Raw genomic sequence first — 22686 nt, forward strand, 5'->3', positions numbered from 1 at the left:
AGACCCAAAGAATCCAGCCACAAGCCTGGATCTCACAACAATATTGTGCACAAATCCAGCTGAAGGCCTAGAGTCTAAGGCAATGTCCTCCATGAGTCCAGCCAGTGGCCTAGAATCCAGAGCAGTGTCTCATGCTTGTCTGTATCAAGGATCTTCACATAGAAGGCCCAAAGGCCAGTGGTGGAAATCAGAAAACTTGTCTGGGTGAGGTGAAGGAATTATGCCAGCCGGCTGAGGGATCTACACTCATGGTGAAGATGGGAGCTCCCATGATGAGAACAGAAGCCATTCCCAGGGACAGCAAGGGCCCAAGCTCCTCCTCTGACAAGAACAGCCAAGTTCGCATCAGGAAAGCCATCCACATCAAGCTCCTAGAAAATACACGGTCCATAATATTCTCTTCCAGTTCTCTTTTTATGCTTTTGGCAACAGTCTTCAGGTGGATCTTCCATGTCCAACCACACTGATTCAGTTAAACTAGGTATTCCAAATTGACCATTAGTTAATCCACCACAGTGTTTATAATCCATGTTGCATATGGTTCTTCCCTTGTCCAAAACCTTTCTTTCAAGTAACTACATATTATTTATCACAGGTACCCAGTGTAATTTTAGCCCAAGGAAAATTATGAGAGAGATTTCTCAAATTCAGTTTTTTTCCCTATAACTATTCAGCAACAGTTGATTAGACGAGATGGAACATTGCTTTTACTGAGAGTCCTCTTTTATTCATAGGTTAGAGTGATAAAACTTTTCTTATAGCATACTTCCATTAGTGTCCTCCATGGGAATCTCTGTTGAAAGTTACTGTCTTTCTGTTTGATTAGTATCATTTTCTGAAGGGGGTGGAAATCCCACTTCTAAATCAGGTGACAGAAACTAGCTTTTCCCCCAGTGACTCCTGGCACATATAAATACTAGAATTGTCATCTGATTTCCTGATTCTTCTAAATTCAAATCGGCTACAGGAGATATTATTACTGTGGAAATTTGGGGAGGGATTAAAATTGTAAAACTTCAACTTGAAATTCCTGTTTTTTTTCCAGAAACAGTATTTCATTCATGAATTTCTTCCACTTCTGAAAATTCCTTGCCTCATTTCCCCAAAATAATAACACACTGAAAATGTATTTGTGCAAAGCCATTTATCACCCTCTCTCTCTCTCTCCACACACACACACACACACACACACACACACACACACACACACGGTGGTTATATTACAAGAATGAAACCAGATTAAAGTCACAAAAAGAAAAAGCAATCACATATTAAAACATAACAGTATTAAATTCAGGTATTTTGTAGGTTATCAGCATGATAAAAATATTCCCTCCTGGATCTTTTAAATTTGAAAGTGATAATATTAAAGCCCTATTTTCTATATTTGAGGTCATATTACATTCTTTAAATGTCTCTCGCTGCATCAATTTCAAAGAATGTAATAATTAAATATATGACAAAATTAAATAAAGCATGGATACCAATATTTCAACTCTGATTATATGGTAAAGTTTGATAGAACTATAATGAGAATTCTAAGTTTAATAGCACTGCATTTTCCTTAGAAACTGAAACCTCTGTGTGAAATTCATCCAGAAAGTAAGATGAGCAATAAGTATGATTTATTTCCTAGAGTAGGAATAGTTAACTGCAGACAGTATAGGAAAAATAATTGAAAGTTAGAAAGACAATAAAATATGTCTCTATTTTTTGTTTTCTGACTGGCCCATGAAAAGCTCTAGTCTAAACATATGGACCATACCACAAATAAATAGAATTTTGGATCTGGAAATTTCAAATAAAAAAATTGATGTAAACTTTCCATTTTCTTTTTTGTCATTTAAACTTCAAGAAAAATATGGACAAATATAAAGATCACTTTCAGAATCCTATACTACTTAGTGCTTTATATGGTATGGTCAAGGATATCTAATGCACTTGGTGTGGAAAATAAGACTGGACAGTTTTCGCATGCATAAGCTGGCTGGCTCCAGAGAAGCGACCCTGAAATGTTTCTACACACTTAAAGGATTTTAAAAGACTTTGGATTCTTTCAGTATCACAAAGCTTTTCTTCTCTTGAGCAGTTTGGCTTGACTCTGTAAGCTCTGTGTCAAACAAACTGAGACAAAACTTTGTGTATCTGGGGAAACAAATCTTTTATTTAGTGTGGTACATGAAGTACTGCTAATTCTCCTGCCACAATGGTCTTCTTTATTCCCAATGAACGTGCCTTGCATCTTTCTAACTATGATGAGGTTTCCATGAAGCCCACTCGTGTTTATTCTCACCTCTTTTTCAGAAATTCTTTACATCAGCCCAACTGAAAATAACTTACTGCTAAATGTTTTCCCATTTCTGCATCCTGGCTTCTTTTCTTACCTTTACTTGTGGATGTACAAATTCAAAAAGAAAAAAAAAAGTGGTTATGTATATTAATGCAAAGAATTTCTCAGAGAGCTTCAGCTTGATAAATGTTCAATGTCAGTAATATAAACATGATAAACTTAAAATCCTTTAGGTATTTCAGATGTATTCATTTTTAAACAAAAACTAATAGTGATTGAAGCGTGATTTACTAATCTTTATTCATCAAACCAAAATGCCTGTAGAATAAAGTTTATTTTTCTCTTGAGAATGCCTGTCAGAGCTACAGTTGTATTTTGATAAATACTTTAAATTATGTCACCATTTTACTAATTTTCCATAGATAAGCAGAATTTCACTTTATTGTTAATATCAAGTTTCATTCTTTCTTATTAAATAATAAGCTCCTTGAAGGTAACTTTCTTTAAAGGTTAGCATAGTTTATCTACAAAAATATAATTAATTAACTCTAGAGGAAAGGAGTTCCTCTTTGTTTTGCACAGTGCCATATATAGGGGAGAGAAAAAGAAACAAGATGAAAAGGAAAAAGGAACATGCATTAAAAAATTATGATAATCCTTTAAAAAGTTTTTTTTTTCTGAACAGCAAATGAACTAGGAATCTATTATTGCCTCACCAAAGAATACAAATTTAAGGGTTAAAATTGAGGGAAGTTGGGCTGCCCAGAAGCCTTGTTGTATGTTTAACTCAGACTCCAAATGCGGGTGGTTGCTGACATTCACAGCCCTCGATCTTGACTGAGGCTGTTTTTTCCTGAAATATGCACGTTTCATTTCATAATCAAATGGTGCTTCAGGTTCTACATGTGGAGTAAATGAGTATATCTCTCAGGTGGTCTCTGCCTCTTGTGTCTTATGTTACCCACTTGAGGCATGTGATAATCATCCAGAATATGGAGCTGAATGATCACATCAGCTGTGTTTTACATCTATAAATACCACAGGATAAACTTTCTCACACAGTTGAAGCTCAGTGTGGCAAACTGAATTCAGAATAGCCTCACAAATTATAGCTGCAACGCATGTATTTCCAAAATTAAAAATGAAATGAAGAAGTGATGGCACTGATCCTATTTTTTCTTGAAATTTATTTAGGTAAGAATAACAAATAATTTTCTGTCTTAGTTTATTTCTAAAAACTTTTTAAGATGACAAAGATTGATTTCTTTGGGCTACTTCCTGAGAAAGTATGGCTATGGTTATTTCAGATACCTTCTTGCTGAGAGCACTCAACCTCAAATTGATGGAAACTGTTAATAATTAGAATAAGTGAGTTGCTGCTGTTAAATTGTAATCAGTCTTCACATTAAGAGAAATGATGGAATTTTCATATAAAAGAATGGCACCTTGGCCAAGTATCTCACTTTTGACCAGTAAATACAATGTTATATTATGTGTCTAATCCATATATCACACCAGAATCCCCCAACATGTTCCTCATGTTTGCTTAATAAATCTCTTCTCTCAGAATTTAGGCTTTGAGTATTTGTTTAAATCACTTGCTTTCTAATCTATTTTCTATACGTTTGCTCCCTTTTCCATCAATTAAACATATAAAGTCTTTTCAATTTCTGAAATATGGTACCTGGAACATCCTCTTCTGTTTCTTTAATCATATAAGAAGAGAATTCACCTGGTTTTCTCTGCAAAACAATATTGAATACTGAGACTTGATGTATTGTTTTGTTCTGTTCTATTGTCTAATAATATGATAAACTTCTTTGAGCCTTGCGATAAGATGGAAGAAAAATGAAAGCTCTGGAAACACAGTGACACTTGAGAACAAAAATCTATGTCAGAATTCGGATTTTAAGATACAGACTGAAAAGGTCTGGCTCTATCTAACATGAATTGCTCAAAGGAAATACAAAAATACCAAGTGAAACATGTATCTCATTTTATATTGATCACATTTGCTAAATTTGAAGAACTTGACAAGTTTTACCCTCTTGTCAGTACAGTCAACCTGGTCAGTTGTTTCTATAGGAGAAACATCTTGTCTTTATTTTCCTGACTTTTAAAATCTCTTTAGTTGCACAATCTAACTGAAACAATTATTAGTACTTGAGGGAGGAGCCTGCCCATCAATCAACACCTTTGTTGAAAAACTTGTAAATAACCAATGTCTGCCTATTAGAGACAACATTCTTAATTTCTGAGGAAGTATCAGATAGAAATTTTACCATTAGCTTCAACCATATGTGCACTTTTCCACTTAAAATGATCCATACTAGTGGACTCTGCTCATATACCAAATCCTAAATTTGCAACAATAACTTTGGAATTAAAGTTTTGTTTCTTTCTCATACATTATATCTCAATCTAACATTTACTACTCTTGCCTTATACCTTTGTCACTACTGGATAACCACTTTTGAAGTCCATGATACTCACTTACAGATCCCATTTTTCATCATGTCTCTTGGATATTCTTTCACTTTTCTCATAACAAGATTTTCTCAAGAAAATTCAGACAGCTCCTGATACACTATGGTTCAATCTGTGACTTTTCCACTGTAAGACAGTGTGAAAAGGATACACATCCAATAGAAACCATGTATCAAATTTTGAGTTTTGATCTTTTCTCATGCTGGAAATATGCGCTTCAGTATTCTTGCCAATGTTGAACTCTCAATCACTAGGGAAAACAAAAATATACTGTGTTGCTAAGCTATGTTCATAGGATAGCATAGTAAATACATACTCAAGTTATTGTATTTTTAACTTATGGGCAGCCTCTACAATTAAATAAAGCTAATTAGGTCATAACTAAGTAAAAATAATTTGATTAGAGCTTTCATTTTTGTTATCAATTTAGTTTGCATTTTTTCTAGATTCATGATTACATTCCTAAAAATATTTAAACAAAGATGGGGAAGACATAGTACCTCAAAATATGTTGGATGAAATAAATGTGTGCTCATGCAATTATAACAGGATGGGTTAATTGCAATTAGAAGAAATGATGGTTTAAAAAGTGGGGACTTCACAGAGTAGCTGATCATTTATTGAAATTTTGTAGGATAATTTAGGGAGGATGGAAGAAGTCATTTTCTCTTAGTGAAGGAGCACAGAGGAAAGATATAAGGGCCTTTTTTTCTCTTATCTTTCTTCCTCTGCATTTCAGCTCATATCTTTGTCAAATCTTTAAGACATAATTTGGCAAATTATGCTCACAGGCTAATCTTGGCTCATCAACTGTATATTTCAAATAAAGTTTTATTGGAACACAGCCATATTTACATTCTAGCAAACTGCTGAAATGTCGCTGGTCGAACTTTTCACTTGTATTTTCAATCTGTGCTGATTTAGTCTTCATATAAATACTGTTTTGACGGTCATGTAGCTTACTCCCTGTCTTTTAACATAAAGTGTTTGCAACACTCTAATTAAAATTCTTCCAGATAGTCATCTACTTGTAAAGTTGTAGATCTTTTCTTCATGATAAACAATCTTTAAAAAGAGAAATACAAAGTTTCCAAGTGCTTTCTAATCTACTCATTAACATCCGCTATTTTCGGCTTTGTTTCTGAATTTTCAAAATTTACCAGTGATCTAAATTCTAAAGCTTTTTAAAGATTCCTATACTTCTGGAATTCTTAGGTAGATGTAAGAGGAAAACCTAGACATCTTTGTCTTCAATGTAAATCCATTCTGCCTTAATTTGCATAACAGTGCTAGATTTTTATTTTCAGCATATTAATCAGCAATTTCCTTCTGCATCTTTTCTGTATTGCAATTTAAGTGTTCCTTAAAATTTTGTTACAAAATCTTCTTTCCTTCTATTTATTTGTCCTTGCCTATTGTTTAATTACTCCAAATTTGTCAAATGTACAACTTCACTTCAACATGCTATCTCTGAATGTTTTATTTCTCCATAGGTTCTAAAAATGCATGAGTATACCCTGCCAACAATAAAAATGAAAAAAAAATATGACACATGATAGTTTGGACATGGTTTTAATACGTTCCCCAGAAAGTCATTTGCTGGTTCTCAGCATAGTGATGTTGAGAAGTTGTAGATTTTTAAAGAGTTGGGCCTAGATTCATATAGCTCTCATGGGACTCTGTTAGCTCCTGTGAAAGCGGATTGTCAGAAAAAGATCCAGCCCAGTCCCTAAATCTCTCTGGCTTCCTGTCCTACTATACAATCTCTTCAGTACATGCACCTGTCACTGTGACACTCTTCAGCATGAGTCCTTCACTAGAAGCCAAATATGCAGGGATGCCTACTCTTACACTTTCACCTTCTAAATGTAAGCTTAATAAACCAATTTTCTTTGTAAATTTATAGCAATAGGAGATGGGCTAATACAGAAAATTGATAAGGAGGAGTGACGTAGTTGCTATCATGCTATCTGAAAATGTGGAAGTAGCTTTCAAACTGAGTAATGGATAGAGGTAGGAAGCATCTACAAGAGGGATTTCTTAGCTGTACATGGTGGCGCACGTCTGTAGCCCCAGCACTCACTCGAAAGGCTGAGGCAGGAGGAGCACTGAGAGTTTGACACCAGCCTGGGCTACATAGTGAGTTCCAGGTCAGTCTCAACTACATAGTGAGATCTTGTCTCAAAACAAACAAACAGAGAGAGAGAGAGAGAGAGAGAGAGAGAGAGAGAGAGATTTCTTTTAAAACAGTGCCAGAAAGGTCTATACTGTAGTAAAAGTATTGGTCCATGTGATTACGGTGAAGTCTCAGAAGGCAGGAGAATAGGAAAGTAGCCTCAGATGGAAGTTAGTACCCTATTGGAAACTGGAACAAATTCCAGTTTTCCAAAACTGGTTTTAATTTCCATTCTTACTAAAGCAAAGTCTCACTAGCCATTGATACTGGAAGTACCACACACACACACACACACACACACACACACACACACACACACACTCGCGCATGCGTGCACCCAGATCTAGTTGGAAGGAACTCCTGTCACACCTCTGACAAGAACATGGTTGCAGTGTCTGTGCCTTCCTGCTTTGTGGAAGGCTGAATTTAATCATAATGTAAAGCTAGTAGAAGAAGTTTTCTGAACAGCAAAGCATGTAGGCTGCTACTTTGTTACATTTAGCTGCTTATGTTTAGATTAAGGAGCAAAAGGAAACAGAGAAAAAGGTTTTACAAAGTCGGTTTGCCTGTGCAAAGAATAAAGAAAAAGAAAAAGGAACATGAGGATTCAGACAAGCAACTGTTTACTAAAAGATTATCCATTAATACAGTAATCCACACAATCATATTTCTTAACCCATCACACATTTTAAACAGCTCCTGAAGAGAGATAGCTAAATATAAAAATGTCTTCACCTTTGACAAAGCATTGGACAAAATCAGCTAAAATTTTAACACATTTTTGAAGAGGAAATGTAGGCTAGTGTGAGAGTTTTGCACACTGATGACAGAGTTTATGACATAGCTAGGGACCACCACAGAGATAGGGAACAGGCAGAAACCTGCACTTTACCTGCTACTCATTAAAAGTATAATCTGTGTTTTCTTCTCGGAAAGACTGGGACTTGCAAGTCTCTTCACTTGGGCTACAGATGCCGATAGATAACTAAAAGCAGAACAAAACTTGTCCTCTACTTATATCATTTGTCACTGTAATTCTTTGGTTCAATCTTTTTTTTTCCTCAACTTAGGGTTATGCTCATAGGAAATGATCTAGGACAGTGAGAGTAAACGTTTTAGAGATGCATGCTCAAGCTGCAACCCAAAACCTACTGATTTATCTCCAAGTGCCAACACTGCAGTTAAAACTCACTACGGAGGTTTTAGTTTAGAGAAAAACCTCATACATTAAAACATCTTTTGTCTTAAAAGAAAAACATATAACGCATGTGCCATAGGTTCTCCATCACTACTCTAGAGATGGCAGTGGATTAACAGATAAAGTGGATTAACTTTAAGTTTAAGTGATCTCATCCCATTGAAGATTAAGGACACCAAGATAAGAGGTTTACAAGAACATTCAGCTAGATCCAAAAGCCTCCAGCCATTGTCTTATATCTGTGAGCACCTGGGTCTCAGAAGGAGCTGAGCCCCATGTTACTGAGACCACCACAGAGAGAGAGATCAACTTTTCCTGGAAGGAAACCATCCCTCAGCCATAAAGATTCCAGCAAATGACTTGATGACATAGATAAGCATCAGCTGAACCCCCAACCCACCAGCTAATCTTTCAAAACTAGCTCCTTGTCTTTGTAGGTGGGTAAGTCCGAAATCTTGTATAAAAGTGTACCCCCTCCAGCTCTCTAAGCTAGAGTCTTTTCCTATCTTCGCTCTAATTTTCCAATTAAAGCTTTATTTTCTGTAAATGTATACTTTCGTTTTAATTTCCATTCCTACTAAAGCAAGGACTCACAGTAGCCACTGATACTGGAAGCACCACACACATGCACACACACACACACACACACACACACACACACACGTCACTATATTTTCACCTATACCGAGATGTTTCCATGGAGACTGGATATTCTTTTCAGCACATGGTCTTTCAACAGTCTAATATTCCAAAGTCCCCTCAAAATAGGAAAGAACAATTCTATTCTTGCCTCAGACCATACACAGAAGTTAACTTAGAAGGAAATAGAATTGAATGCAAAAGATGAAATTATTAAATTTTTGAAGAAAATGTTGTAGAAAATTGTTTTGATCTAGATTGGGTTTAGATATCAACAATGAAAAATATTTTTGAATATTGGATCAAAATGGATTTCATTAGAATGAAAACCTTCTCTGAAAAATTTTGTTAAGAAATGGAAAAAGCAACCCATGCTTAGGAAAAACATTTACAAAATGTATATCTGATGAAAAGATGGATTCAAAATATAGTGAAGAACTCTTGCAAGTGTTTAATAAAAATGGCAAAAGATTTGAGTAGGCACTCAATTAAAGAAGATACGTGTAGAATGAACCAACACACAAAAAAGATACACTCATTAATCATTAGGAAAATACAAATTAAAACTATAACAAAATATCATAAAATACTGGAATATCTAAAGTAAAAATATTACTAAATCCTGATAGGATTAGGTAAAATTGAACTTTTAATATGTTATTGCTAGCAATTCATAATGGTATAGTAAATTTAGAAATGTTTGCCAGTTTCTCAGAACATTGAGCTTTATTTCTTATATATCCTAGCAATCCTATTCATATATTTACCTAAGAGAGATAAAAACATATATCTTCTCAAAGACCTGTACATTGATATTTATAAGAAATTTCTTGTTGACAATAGCTTCTAATTTAACTAAATGCCTATTAAGAAATGGTGATATAGACATATCACTAAATTGTCCTCACTATTAAGAACACAAATACATAACAAAATTATGAGTATTATACTAATTGAAACAACCTGGGGGGGACACTATATATCATTTTATATGAATTTAGCAAAAGGCAAAAATTCTAGGACCAAATATTTGATTTATGCTCAGATTCTCTTTTGTGCATCAGAACTATAATCATCTCCACCTGGATGATCTACCAGGTAGTTAAACACATTTCTATCCTGAAAAGCACTTGTCCATCTCCTACATCTAAGATTTGTGCTGACCTATTTCATAAAGCTAGTATCATTGTTCTTAATCCAACAGGAGGTCTTTGAATCGACATTGACTTCTATATTGTTTCCACATTCAATAAGTTAAAAATTATGATCATCAATCATGATATGTTAACTTGACTTTAAACCACCTAGCAGATTGCATATTAAATTCTTGGTGTTTCTGTGGATGACTGACATGCAGGCCAACACACTGACAGGGAAGGGAGGTATCGACTAACAAGCTTGTAAGACTGGAAATATTGGAAGGGAAAGAAGAAGAAAACATTTGTTTATGTGAAAGCACTCCGGTCTTTATCATTGCTTTTGGATGCTGCCTTCCAGTTCTTTCAGTCTTTCACCCCAGATCCTTCAGCCTTCTGGTGCAGACTCTTTGCCCTTTGCTCACAGATTGGCACTGATAATTCTGTAGTGAGTTCCTAGTCCTCTGACCTTCAAGTGCTACTTCATCCTCAGGGTCTTCAGTGTGCAGAGGGCCGTTTTGGAGTCTTCAGTCTCTTGTCTAGCAGATGACTATTGGGATTCTACACTTATGATCCTGTAAGCCTATCTCAAAATCCTTGAGACAATAATACATACATTCCATATTGAATCTGTCTTTTTAGACAACCCTAACAAGTACAACATTTTTTTTTTTTTTTGTATCAGGGATCGAACTCAGGGCCTTGTGCTTATGAGGCAGGCGGTGTCACCACTGAGCTAAATCCTCAGCTCAGTACAATGCTTTTATGGTCTGTTCTACTGCGGATCTTGCACTCACTCCCGCTTCCTTTTCCTATCTACTTAATTTGATCCTAGGGATCATTAATTTTTTTTTCTTTGCTGTCAAAACTCTTATCACAAGTCTGAGTGTCCACCTACTTCCATTCCAAATGTATTTTCACCAGATTGATATTTTTAAGCAAGTTCTAGAGATAAGTCCTGGTTAAGCTACTTCTTAGTTATTTTGGTTTGAAATTTTTAATTTCACTTTCTTTGCATGAAATGCATTCATGCACTTAGTGAACAAGTATTTATTATATATTTATTGTTCTATTTATCGGTCTTACTTATTTATTTATTTTTATTTTGCAGAGTTGGGACTAAGTCTTTGATTTTGCAGAACATGTTTTCCAATTAAGGAAATCAAATAACAAGTACAAAATAAAATAAACACAATAATTTTAGATGCTTATAAATTAAGCTATAATGAGACAGCATATTTAAGTTGTTTGGGAAATGAGAATTGATCTAATTTCTTTAGATTTAATGGTCTCCTGATATTTTATGCAGGATCCAGATAAAGTGAAAAGGCCTGCCACAGATAGATCTGGGATGGTCATTCAAGGAGGAAGAACGGTGAAAACCAATATCTTGAGGTAGTGTTTGATAAGAAGAAAAGTCAATATGAGTGAAGAAAATTAAGTGGAGCCAGAAAAGCAAAGATAGAAATGAGCTCAGAAAGTTAGGCTTAGAAGTGTCCTGGCCTTATGGATTGATATGTAGTGACTCAGATATTTACATGCAATAGAAAAAAAAAGAATGAAAAGGTTTAAGCAAGGAATTAAGTTATTCAAATTTATATGTATTCAAAATAAACTTATTTTAAAAGAAGAGATTAAAAAAACAAAGCGAGTGTAGAAATACTAATATGATTGATTGCAAACCATGTAAAAGGATGTAGGAATAAAATATAGAAATAAAGATAAGATGGTGAACATACTGAGAAGTGAATGGAGGAAAATAGTTTTTTAGGTTGATCTTTCAAGATCTGCTGTTACTTTATACAAAGGAACAAATAAGAAAAAAGAATCATATATTATTTCTAGATTATTGGCCTATGCAGTTAGAGAGATAGTGATATAATTTATTTAATTGAAAAAACTCAAAAAATAGTTTTCAGGGACAATCCAAGAGTTGAATTTGATTATGAGCACATTAATTATGAGGTACTTATGAAATATTTGCATGGATAATTGAGCAGAAATATATGTTAAGCACAAAATACATCCAGTATTCTAGAGTTCAAGAGAATGGTGAAGATATTGACATCATTTGGAGTTACTAGAAAATATGTAGAATTAGAGTAAGTGGGTAATGTGGATATTACTTTGGCATAGATTAGACAGTAGGATGTAGAATTGAATGCTTGGACATTCAAGATGTAGATCTTCTCTGGGAGAATATCTGGGGAGATCGAATATTACTAGTATAGGTAGCAAAGTTGGGGCTAGGAGACCACTCTCCTCCACCTGCTTGAAGGTGGACAACACCTCACAGCCAGTCCCTCTATTGCTCTGAGAGAGGAAGAAAATAGAATGACAAAGACCCAGGAAATCGCCAAAGCTCCGGACCAGAGTACATGTGTGCTAGATCTTTGTTCTGTTCCTCAGTAACCTTTTCCCCACTTGAACTTAGTTAAAGGTTCAAACATACGGACTGCATCTCATGTATATAATTAATCAGAGTGAACTCTGGGAAACACATATGTACTTCGGTACCCCTGAGATGACTCAGCACTTTGTCAATCATTCCTGTAAATCATACCCAGAGATCCAAGCAGAGATCCTGTATACCTCTTTTAAAATCTAAAAGCCTGAGTTATCTGTGTGCTGTGTACTTTTCCATTTGTATCACCTTTATTTCTGCTGGTATGGATCAGCCCTGAACACATCCTCCAGTTATCTTCAATAAATGTAGCTGTTTATTCTTCTAGCATTGAATGCACATTTCCAATTATTTGCTCATCATACACAAAAGCCTGGAATCTATCTGTTGGGTCTCTCACATGGTGCCATTACTACTGGTATGGTAACGCAGATGAGAAGAGTCTAAGAGAAATAATAATAAACTCTGCAGAAAATTACCAAATAATAATTAATATAAAGAAAAATAAACTGACTTAGATATTTTTGGTGATACTGACAAAAACAGATTCAATGGAGTATGAAATGAAAGCTAAATAATTTGCCTAGATATGTTTGAATATTTAACCTAAGAGAATTCAAAATAACATCAAAATTTCCTGAGGAAAGTATCAGATGAAAAATACTCTCTAGAAGCCCAATAATTAAATTTTGACTAATATATTTACTGGGATAAATTTTAGTAATAAAAGGTTTAGGGAAGAATTTTGAAATATTGTATGTGATAGTCTTTATATATGAATGAGTATGTTAGTTACTTGTTGCTGAGACAAAATACCTGACACCCAAAGTTAAAGAAGGAAAAGTGTATTTAGCTCACAATTTGTAGAAGTTTCAGTTCATATTTGGCCTGCTGCAGGGCAGGGTGACATTGCAAAGGGGCATCACAGTGAAGAAAGAGTTCATGGCAGGAAGGCAGAAGGCAGTAAGCAACAAGTGACAAGCAGCAACCGTCTTTCTGTCCCTTGCATCTCATCCAGGCTACCACTCCTAGTGGGGGTAGCATTCATACCCAGGATGGGGTAACCTTAATCATAGCATTAGACCATGAATCAATCTCAGCATCACACAACCTAGATCCAGCCACCTCTGAAAAAGCCTCACCTATGACCACAAGAGGCTTTGGGAGACATCTAGGTCCAAGCCATAACAGCAGGAATGAGGAATAAAATGATGAGCTTCAGGAAGAAAGGTTTCAGAAGCTAAAAGGTAGTACTAACCATTGTTATAGAGATTAATAAAAAATTTTCTAGGCATGATGATTAATCCAGACAGAAAGTACATTATTGTTATCAAAATACAGAATTGCAGTAAATTTACATGTAGGTTAGTTGGCCTAATTTTTGTGATTTATGAATATGGACAGCTTCTACTATACAAATCAGAACAATAGCTCCCACTGGAGAACAGCAGAAGAGACAGAAGACAAGGAAAGGCTGATTAGATAACATCGTACCCTGGCTTACTTTTTTTTTTGTAAGTGCTGAAAGAAAGAGGACTTCCTTATGATATCAAGTAGACTGGAACCTCCTGTTTTCATAGAAACCGAGTCTGTTTTGAGATCCATGTGTTTCCTTAATATTTCAGTCTATTTGGCATTTAGCATGAGTGATGCTACTTTGGTTTTGTCTGATCTATTGATGCCTAGTTCACGAACTCGGTTCAAAACAATGGCCTCCCATAATTTTTGTCTGACATTGTAAATCTGTGATATATCTATACAATTAAGATAATGCCTTGAACAGAATTTATACTTTTGTAAAAATATTTTATTTTTACATGGAGGTATGTAGGTGGAGAAAAGGCATTTTATACCCAGAATACTGAGTGTACTTAGATTAGCTTCAAATTTATATGTACTTTGCATGTCCAAGGATGTGACTCATCTAGTTGAAACACTCTCAGTAGAAGAATTCATGGGTCAGGCTAAAATCTGATACAGTTTAAAAGGGTATTGAAAGACATTTCAATTCCAAACTCATCTATTTCTCTCTATTTGCTGTGTGCTAACTTTGCCATGACATTTATGTAATCTTCACTTGTATGCAAATTTATGTTAATGACACAACTGATGCTTGAAATCTAAATTGATATGGGTGAATGCAATGTACTATAATTAAAGCTTTGTGACTACTGGCCTTTCGGAAAGGAATCATGAAATATCAATAGAATTCAGTTGTAGATCCAATGTTCAAGTCTATGTGGGCTGAGTATTGAGGGATTTCACTAGACTGTATATTCTTTGCCAGCATCAAGCTTATAATAGATGTGAGGAAAAAGCAGTTTCTTTATAAGTATACTTTAAAAATAATAATAGGTTATCCATTCCTGAGATTGTTTTCAAAACATTTCTATTCTTAGATGGTTAAAAAATATATACTTTGATTTTTTATACCAAGAGTACATTAGCTTTTGTCTTTTAACAACTTGTTCATATAATTAATTTAAAACTGTAGGTAAAAGCAAGCTACAAGAATATTTATTCTAAAAACCTCATAATTCATATATCTTTGCTCTATATAACAAAATTGACTGATCTGCACAATTGCATTGCTATGAGCACCTGGGATTCTTTTTTATTTAATTTTCTTTTCTATTTTTTTTTCTGATGGTTAGGACCTAACCTAAGTCATTGGTGAGCAAGTAATACTTTACATACATTTACTGTCAGATTTTTTTTGGGAGGGTGGGGGATCAAACTCAGAACCTTGCACTTGCAAGGCATGCATGGTACCACTGAGCTACCATTCTCTTTGTTTGTTTTTTGTTTTTTGAAACAGAGTCTCACTATATAGTTGAGATTGACCTGGAACTCACTATGTAGCCCAGGCTGGTCTTGAACTCACAGCGATCCTCCTGCCTCAGCCTCTCAAGTGCTGGGATTACAGGCATGCACCACCACACCCAGCTTGAGCTACCATTCTGGCCCTTACTGTCAGATTGTTTTAGCATGGATCCTAAATGGATGAATGCTTGTATATGTTTATGTATTAGAAAAGTCAGTCCTTGGTAGGACCCACTTTTCCTATATTTTTAGCAACACACATATAAGCTATTTATTATTGCAGTAATAACTTTCATTGAAAAGCTCCCCTGTTCTGATACTTCTGTGAATGTGAATATATGAACAGATGCTAGATTAAACATATTTGTGTGGAACTTTCCTAATTTAACAGCTAGATATTACTATTGCCAGGGATATGATTAAAAACACATACACACACACCCATACAGCACACATAAGCAACACTAAAATCAAATAACAGCAACAAAACTGGTTTCTGGTTTATCTTGTATTTCATTAAACTTCTTGTCACAAGCAATTATATACATTGGAAAAAAAATATAAATGTGCATGTGCATAAGCACACACAGTTATTTGGAAGCATCATGGAGTAACCCAAATCAAGCAGAAACTAGAAGGGAATTTACTCCTTAAAAGAAAGAAATGGTGCTCACTGAAAGCCACATTGACACGACATGCTGTGATAAGAACTCAGAGAGATACAATTTTATTACCTGAGCAGCTAGAGGGAGCTCTCCAAAGGGAAGCCCTCAAATCTGCATGCAACATCCCTCCATTTTTGGTAGACCTCTAATCAATGCGTAAATGGGACACACTCCAAGGGGGAAAACAACAGTTGAATGAATGCCCTGAGCAGAAATTTCAGCAGAAGCTCTCCTTTTTTTTTTTTTTTGGTACCAGGGATTGAACTCGGGTCCTTCTGTTTGTGAGGCAGGTGCAGAACCACTGAGCTAAATCCCCAGCCCAGCTGAAGCTATCTGTAGGGGAAAGAGAGTTTCCTATCGATCACATTTAGTTAGACTCTAAGACTAAGAGAAGAGTTAAAATAGATCATTCATTACACAGTATAAAACTGTGCTTTAACGAGATCAAAATGCCCATTAGTAATATAATTGGCTGCAAGATATCCATTAGTAATATAATTGGCTGATTGAAAAAATTCCATAAATTGTGAGACACAGATGAGAGAATCCAAGGCTCCACATACACCAAACAGGAAAAGAGGAAATAAAAAATGATCGAGAGAAAAAAAGTCAGCCAAGTAGAATGACAGACTATTTCAGTATTAGATTTGTCAGTCAAGGATATTAAAATAATTATGACAAACACATAATAAAATATATGTAACATAGATGCATTAGAAGATGGAGAATTTAAAGAAATATGTGAAATTACTATGAAGAACTCTATGGAATATCAATAATGGAAAAATCAGTATATTAAAATTTAAAACATAAATAATTTAATAATACATTAAACTAAAGAACAAAAGAAAATAGTGAACTTGAAGATCAATGAATAAAAATCAGCCAAACCATAGTTTAGAGAAAATATATTGAAAAAATGATAGACTCAATTATATTGAGTATTATATCTAACATCTAACAAACATTTAGTTGGAATTTAGAGAAAGAAGGAAATCATAGTAAATATAAAGTTTGGAAAAATACTCACTGAAAAGAATTCTAGTTTTTCTTCTTGGCAATGACTGTCTTAGTTTTCTTGTTGCTGAGACCAAATACCCCTAGGTTCCAGTCCACACTCAGCTGGCTCCAAGGCAGGAATTCATGACAAATGGGCATCACAGAAAAGGAACAGTTCATGGTGTGGCAGGCAGAAGGCAGCAAGCAGCAACCCTTCCTTTTCCTTTTTATCTCACCCAGGATGCCAGCCTTTTGGGTGGTGTCACTCATACCTCGGGTGGGCCTTTCCATTATCCACACCCAGAACTAAGGTAAACCAATCAATCGATTAATTTAGTGCCACATATAATTAAAATCCCAGATCCAGCCATCTCCGAAAAGACTCAACTATGAGTACACGAAGCCTTAGGTGACATCTAGATACAAGCCATAACGATCACTAATAGATCTGAGAAGTTCACCTAACTCTTAGCTCATATAACAAAGCAAATCAAACTTAAGTACACTGTACTTAAGAAGGTATGACAAGGATATTTTCAAACAGGAACTGAGAGAAAAAATAATATTACAAATTCTGTTGATTAAAGAGAAATATTGCTAGAAGCCATCAATTAATCCTCAAATTAAGAGTGAAAGGATTGGGAAGCCCAATCAAATAGCAGAAGAGATGAAAATAAAATAAATAGCAATATGGCAATATGGTCTAAATATGTTTATCATAACATTACTATTACATGAATAAAAATGCTGCAATTAAATGCTGGAGTTTGTCAGATTGAACAAAAAATTAAGACTAGAGCGAGGTAAAAGGATAAAAAATACTATATATTAAGCACATGTAAGAGATATGGAAATCGGTGCATGTGTTAATCAGATTCCCATTTCTGTAACAAAATATTTGTGGAAAAATTTATAGGAGGATAGGATCATTTGGGTCCATGGTTTTATAGGTTTCAGTCCAGGGTGAGCTGAATCCAGTGCCTTTAGGGCTGCTATAGGGTGGGCACATTATGACACAAGAATATAGCAACAGAAAACTGCTCACCTCTTAGCTTCCAGGAAGCACAGAGAAAACAGGAGAACCAGAAAGGAATGCACTGGAAACAAGATAGTCTCCAAAGACATTCTTCCCATGATTCATCATTTCCCAGTAATGCCATCAATTTATAATCTATTTATTTATTTATTGAGTTTATTGGTACATTTTAGATATACAGTACAGTTACATTCATTATTAGGATTTTGTACCTTTACATGACAAGTCTTGGTTCTTTTTTCCCCTTGTTCCTTCCTTCCCTTCACCCCCCTCCCCTCCCCGTTTACAAACACTTTATTTCTGTTTTTTTCATTTCCTCATATTTTTTCTTTTCCCTTATTACCTTTCCCCTACCCTTCCCACTTTCCCTATCTAATCAGTTGACTCATTCACTGATGAGGTTAAACCCCTGATTTTCCAGTCACTTCCCAAAAGCCTATAAGCAACCAGATATTCAACACAGTACACCCTTCAGGAGACACATCCTTCCAAACCGTAACAGTATGACTAAATTACTATCATAAAGACTTCAAGACATAGACAATTAAGAGAAAAAAATGTCATTCATAATGATAAAAGCCAATTAATTAGCAATAACTCAAAATACTGGTACCTAATAGCAAACTATCAAAATATATCTTGACTTTCTATAATCAATAGTATAAGAAAACAGAAAGAAGTAAGCTATAAATATATAGCAGCATATGTAAACTATCAAATGAGTTGGCAAATTGACATATAAAACACTAAAATGTACTGTAGTTTACTTTCAACTGTGCATGAAACAAGCACAAAATAGGGCATAGGTGGGTTATAAAAGGGCTTTCAGATTTTAATTAGCAATAATCATGCCTCAGATCAACCTCATTGGCTGCAATACTGCCACTGTGAGAAGCTACGAGGTCTCAGATTTTAAAATCAATACTATACAGTGTTTGTTCTTGGACCACAACAGGTTTTAAAATTATAAGAAAAATATAGAAGTGTTTTTGCCCAAATGATAATAAAAAATTTTATGATGTATCAATATGCACGAAATGTAACTAATGAGGTCTTCAAAATTTCATGACTATAAACATCAACACTGCACCAAAAGCTACAAAGCATTGCTAAGAAAAATTTTGAAAAATTTAAGCAAATTGAGAAATAAATCATCAAGAAATGAAAAACAATGTTATTAAGATATATTCTCCAACTTAATCTCAGCTTAAATGTCATTGCAACCTACCAAATCTGAAAACCTGATTGCTTGAAGGTCCAAATTCTAGGACTAAGGGTAGCTTGTACACATTTGTGTTGATAAAAAAAAAGTAAGGTAATAAAGAATAATAATAAAATATGGTAATAAAACAAAATAAGGTAAAATGATGCCCTGAGAAGCTTTTGCTTTTAATTTTATCTTAGTTTTTATCAAGATATATGGTGTTGTACCCAAGGAAATATAGAAGTTTCTCACTATTTATGTTCATAATAAATACACATATGGCTTGACTATGTATTTACAGTATAAATATATTTATATAATTAGCAAATATTTCCCACCATAACTTTAGTGGATTTATGTCAATTTGAGAATGTGTACTTGTACATGATAGAGTTTTAAAAATTCTAAGACATAGGAATAGATTTTAACGTCAATTTAAATTTTCATTGTATATGGACTAATCAGAACAATGGGTGTTTTTAAAATATCTTTTTGTTATAATGCTATCCTGAAACTGAAATCCTGTCTGATTTAATCATTGCAAAAATTTTTATTTTTTAAAAAAGTGAAATACTACCTTAAAATATTCCCTTTTGCAGTTTCTGATACCTCAAGAACATATAACTGTTTTATTTTCTCTTGACATCTGATTTAATCTTTTTTGAAGTGTGGAGTTGTTCCATTATATTTTTATGCTAAACTAGTTTACTAAATTAACTCACAAATAAATATAATATGTTCACATTTGTAAGATTAACTGTTGTACTACTTTTCTGAAAAGTGGAATATTTACATAAAACTTAATTCACAGAATAAACAAAAAGTGCACCATTTTAATGGTCATGACTCAAAATACTTTAATTAGGAGTGATCTATCTCTCACACTTGTTCTCCCACTCTCACTGATGTTTAGTGTGCATTTGATTCCTTCATGTGGTATTTAACATTGAGTGTGTGTGTGTGTGTGTGTGTGTGTGTGTGTGTGCATATAAGTCACTCTGCCAGAAGTGGAAGCACATCTGTTCCCTATGTTTTACTGTAATACTGCCCATATTTGGTGCTCATATTATCAACAGCACTGCATGTAGAAATTGTGTAGCATTATAATTTAGAGACCCTTCTTCTGGCATAGTGCCAAGGCAGTCTAATTTGGGATCTGAAGATGATAGACAAGAAAATTACAAAAAGAAAAAAATGTACATTGAATTTTAATCCAAAAGTTGAAGCTTTGGGTGTTATTCTTTTATTGTGCATTTTGTTGTTTGGGGTTCTATTACAAAAAATAAAAAAACAGGTGCAAAATTGTATATTTGATTCAATTTTATAGACAACCAGCCTAAAATATATTGATGGTCTGTGAATATGATTGTGAGCTAGCATTCACTGAAAATACTATTATGTTTTCATATGTGTTACATGTGAACAAACCTGATTTCATTAACCACTATTGTTGGAATAACTAAAATCATTTAAAAATATTTATCATTTGTCTTGCAGTTTCCCTGAGTGAAGTCTGAAATCATTTTCTTTTAGCGATTCAATCTTTACCCCTTTGTGAAAATGCACAATTCCTGGATATCTTAACATGCTTAAGGTGAAATTCCACTGCCTCTTCTTTCTCTTCAAATTGGCTTTTCTGTGGTTACGGCCGTTACCTAAATTTTTGTCAGACATTCTACTTATTTCATTTCACATATATTTTTAAGAATTATATTTCTAATTCCTTTTTCATTAGTACATGTTCATGGTACATAACTGATGCATTCATTGTAGGCAGTTGATGTGTGTATATATCATTTATTAGTCCTTTTTACTTCTACTTCTCACCTGCTCTTCTCCCTCTTTCTCTAAATCCCCTTTTTGAGTGCATAACGTCTATCCTTTTGTTTCCTTTTATCTTTTTCTTTGAGTTTTTAGGTCTTGCCACTTCTTAAGAAGTGACGAAGGAATCCCTCACTCTTTTATATTTCTGCAATTCTGTTTCTAGTCAAATCTTACTCTAACTCTCATTCACTCAATATTTCTGGACAGGTTCTGATCTACTCACCTTATTTTTCGAGAACGCCTCCTTCAGCACTCAAGAATATGCAATGCTTTACTACTATCTACTCCCTAAAAGAAATCTTGGTTTCCTCCAGGAAATTTTGAAAATTCATTATAAATATTTTTGGAGGCTTCTTCTTTGGCCTGTAGAGCTTGTTACATACTAACACAGCTTTGTTTAATGTATCTAAGAAACACGTTTTACATATTCAAAATATTTTAAAATTTATATTTATATTTTATAATTTAGGTATACAGGGCATATAGTAGATTCCAGATGAGTGTGTATAGATAGATCTTGTAGCTGACATATCTTTACTTTCAAATTACACAATACATGTGATATTTTCACTTAAAAATTTATAAAACCTGAACTAGTGAGTAGTGAGCCTCATAAAAAAGAGAACTTTAGAGTTTTTTTTGCCAGTTTAGATTTACTAAACTCACCTATGAAATTGTGACTAAGTATTATTTTATATAAAATATGTATAGACATCATCAGCTTTATAAGATAGTACCTATCTTTTATCTACTTAATACACTCAGGCAGAAAAGTATAAAGGGTGGCCTGCTATTGTTGATATTATTATTGTTCACTATTTGTACATAATATATAGATTCCTGATTTTAACAACATAACAGAATGATACCTAGTATACAGTGCAACAATTCGTTATTGAAATAGAAATCATGAAGTGTCTCTTAAAAGTACCACCTTCTGATTTAGTGCCAAAGTATAATGGACATCCACTCTGGTGCATTGTTCAGCATTGTAAGTGAGATCACACCAATTTCCAAGATTATAACTCATTTTCTTTGATATTCCTTTGACTCTATCTAGCATCTCTTTCAGAGCCACATACCATCTCTAAGAATGTTTCCACATTTATCTATTTCCTTACGCAATAATACATTTCTTTCACTTTTCTAGATGTGTTGTAAAAGAATCATTATTCTTTTGAAATATTTTTATAAAATATTTTTTCTCTACAATTGTTAAATATCTGATTATTTGAGGCAAACCTGCTATCTTCTTCTCTCCAATAGTGGCCAACAAAGGAAAAAAAAAGGTGTACTTATCTGCCACAGAGCACAATTTATCTGGAAACCTCTGCACTGGGAGATATTAAATCCTTAGTAGATTTTTTCTTTCCTGTTTGACACAACCCTGAATAATTAAGTGTAAAGAACTAAAAAAGTAAAAAAAAGTGTAAAATTTTCACATACTTCTGCTATTCTCAACATTAATATTCAAAATTATGCATGTTATTGAGCTATTATAAATATCCACAGACTTTGAATTCATAAAATCTTTTGTTAATCCTAAAAGTCAGGCTGTAATATTATCAACCCATTAAGAGGTGCTATAGTGGGTTATTATTTGACATCTATTTTTGTCTAAAATATTTTGTGTTTGTTTAAGATTTTTAACGGTGTCCAAATATGCAAGAACTTTCAAGAAACACATTTTCTATGAATGTATATTGTGTTGGGGGTACGAATCATGTTTTTATTGTTATCTTAGAATAGTGTTTAACACTACCAGGGCCTTTCTCTTTGAGAGAGATAGTTATACATTTAGATGA

General features: G+C 34.1%; 1 pseudogene; it reads right to left on the reverse strand.

Moving 5' to 3' along the window:
• Window positions 1-18562: 18562 nt before the first annotated feature.
• On the reverse strand, window positions 18563-18750 carry LOC117286396 (annotated as a pseudogene).
• Between the last annotated feature and the right edge of the window lie 3936 nt (window positions 18751-22686).

Source organism: Fukomys damarensis, unplaced genomic scaffold (assembly GCF_012274545.1).
Source record: "Fukomys damarensis isolate Sample0158 unplaced genomic scaffold, DMR_v1.0_HiC HiC_scaffold_16, whole genome shotgun sequence".
Taxonomy (NCBI): domain Eukaryota; kingdom Metazoa; phylum Chordata; class Mammalia; order Rodentia; family Bathyergidae; genus Fukomys; species Fukomys damarensis.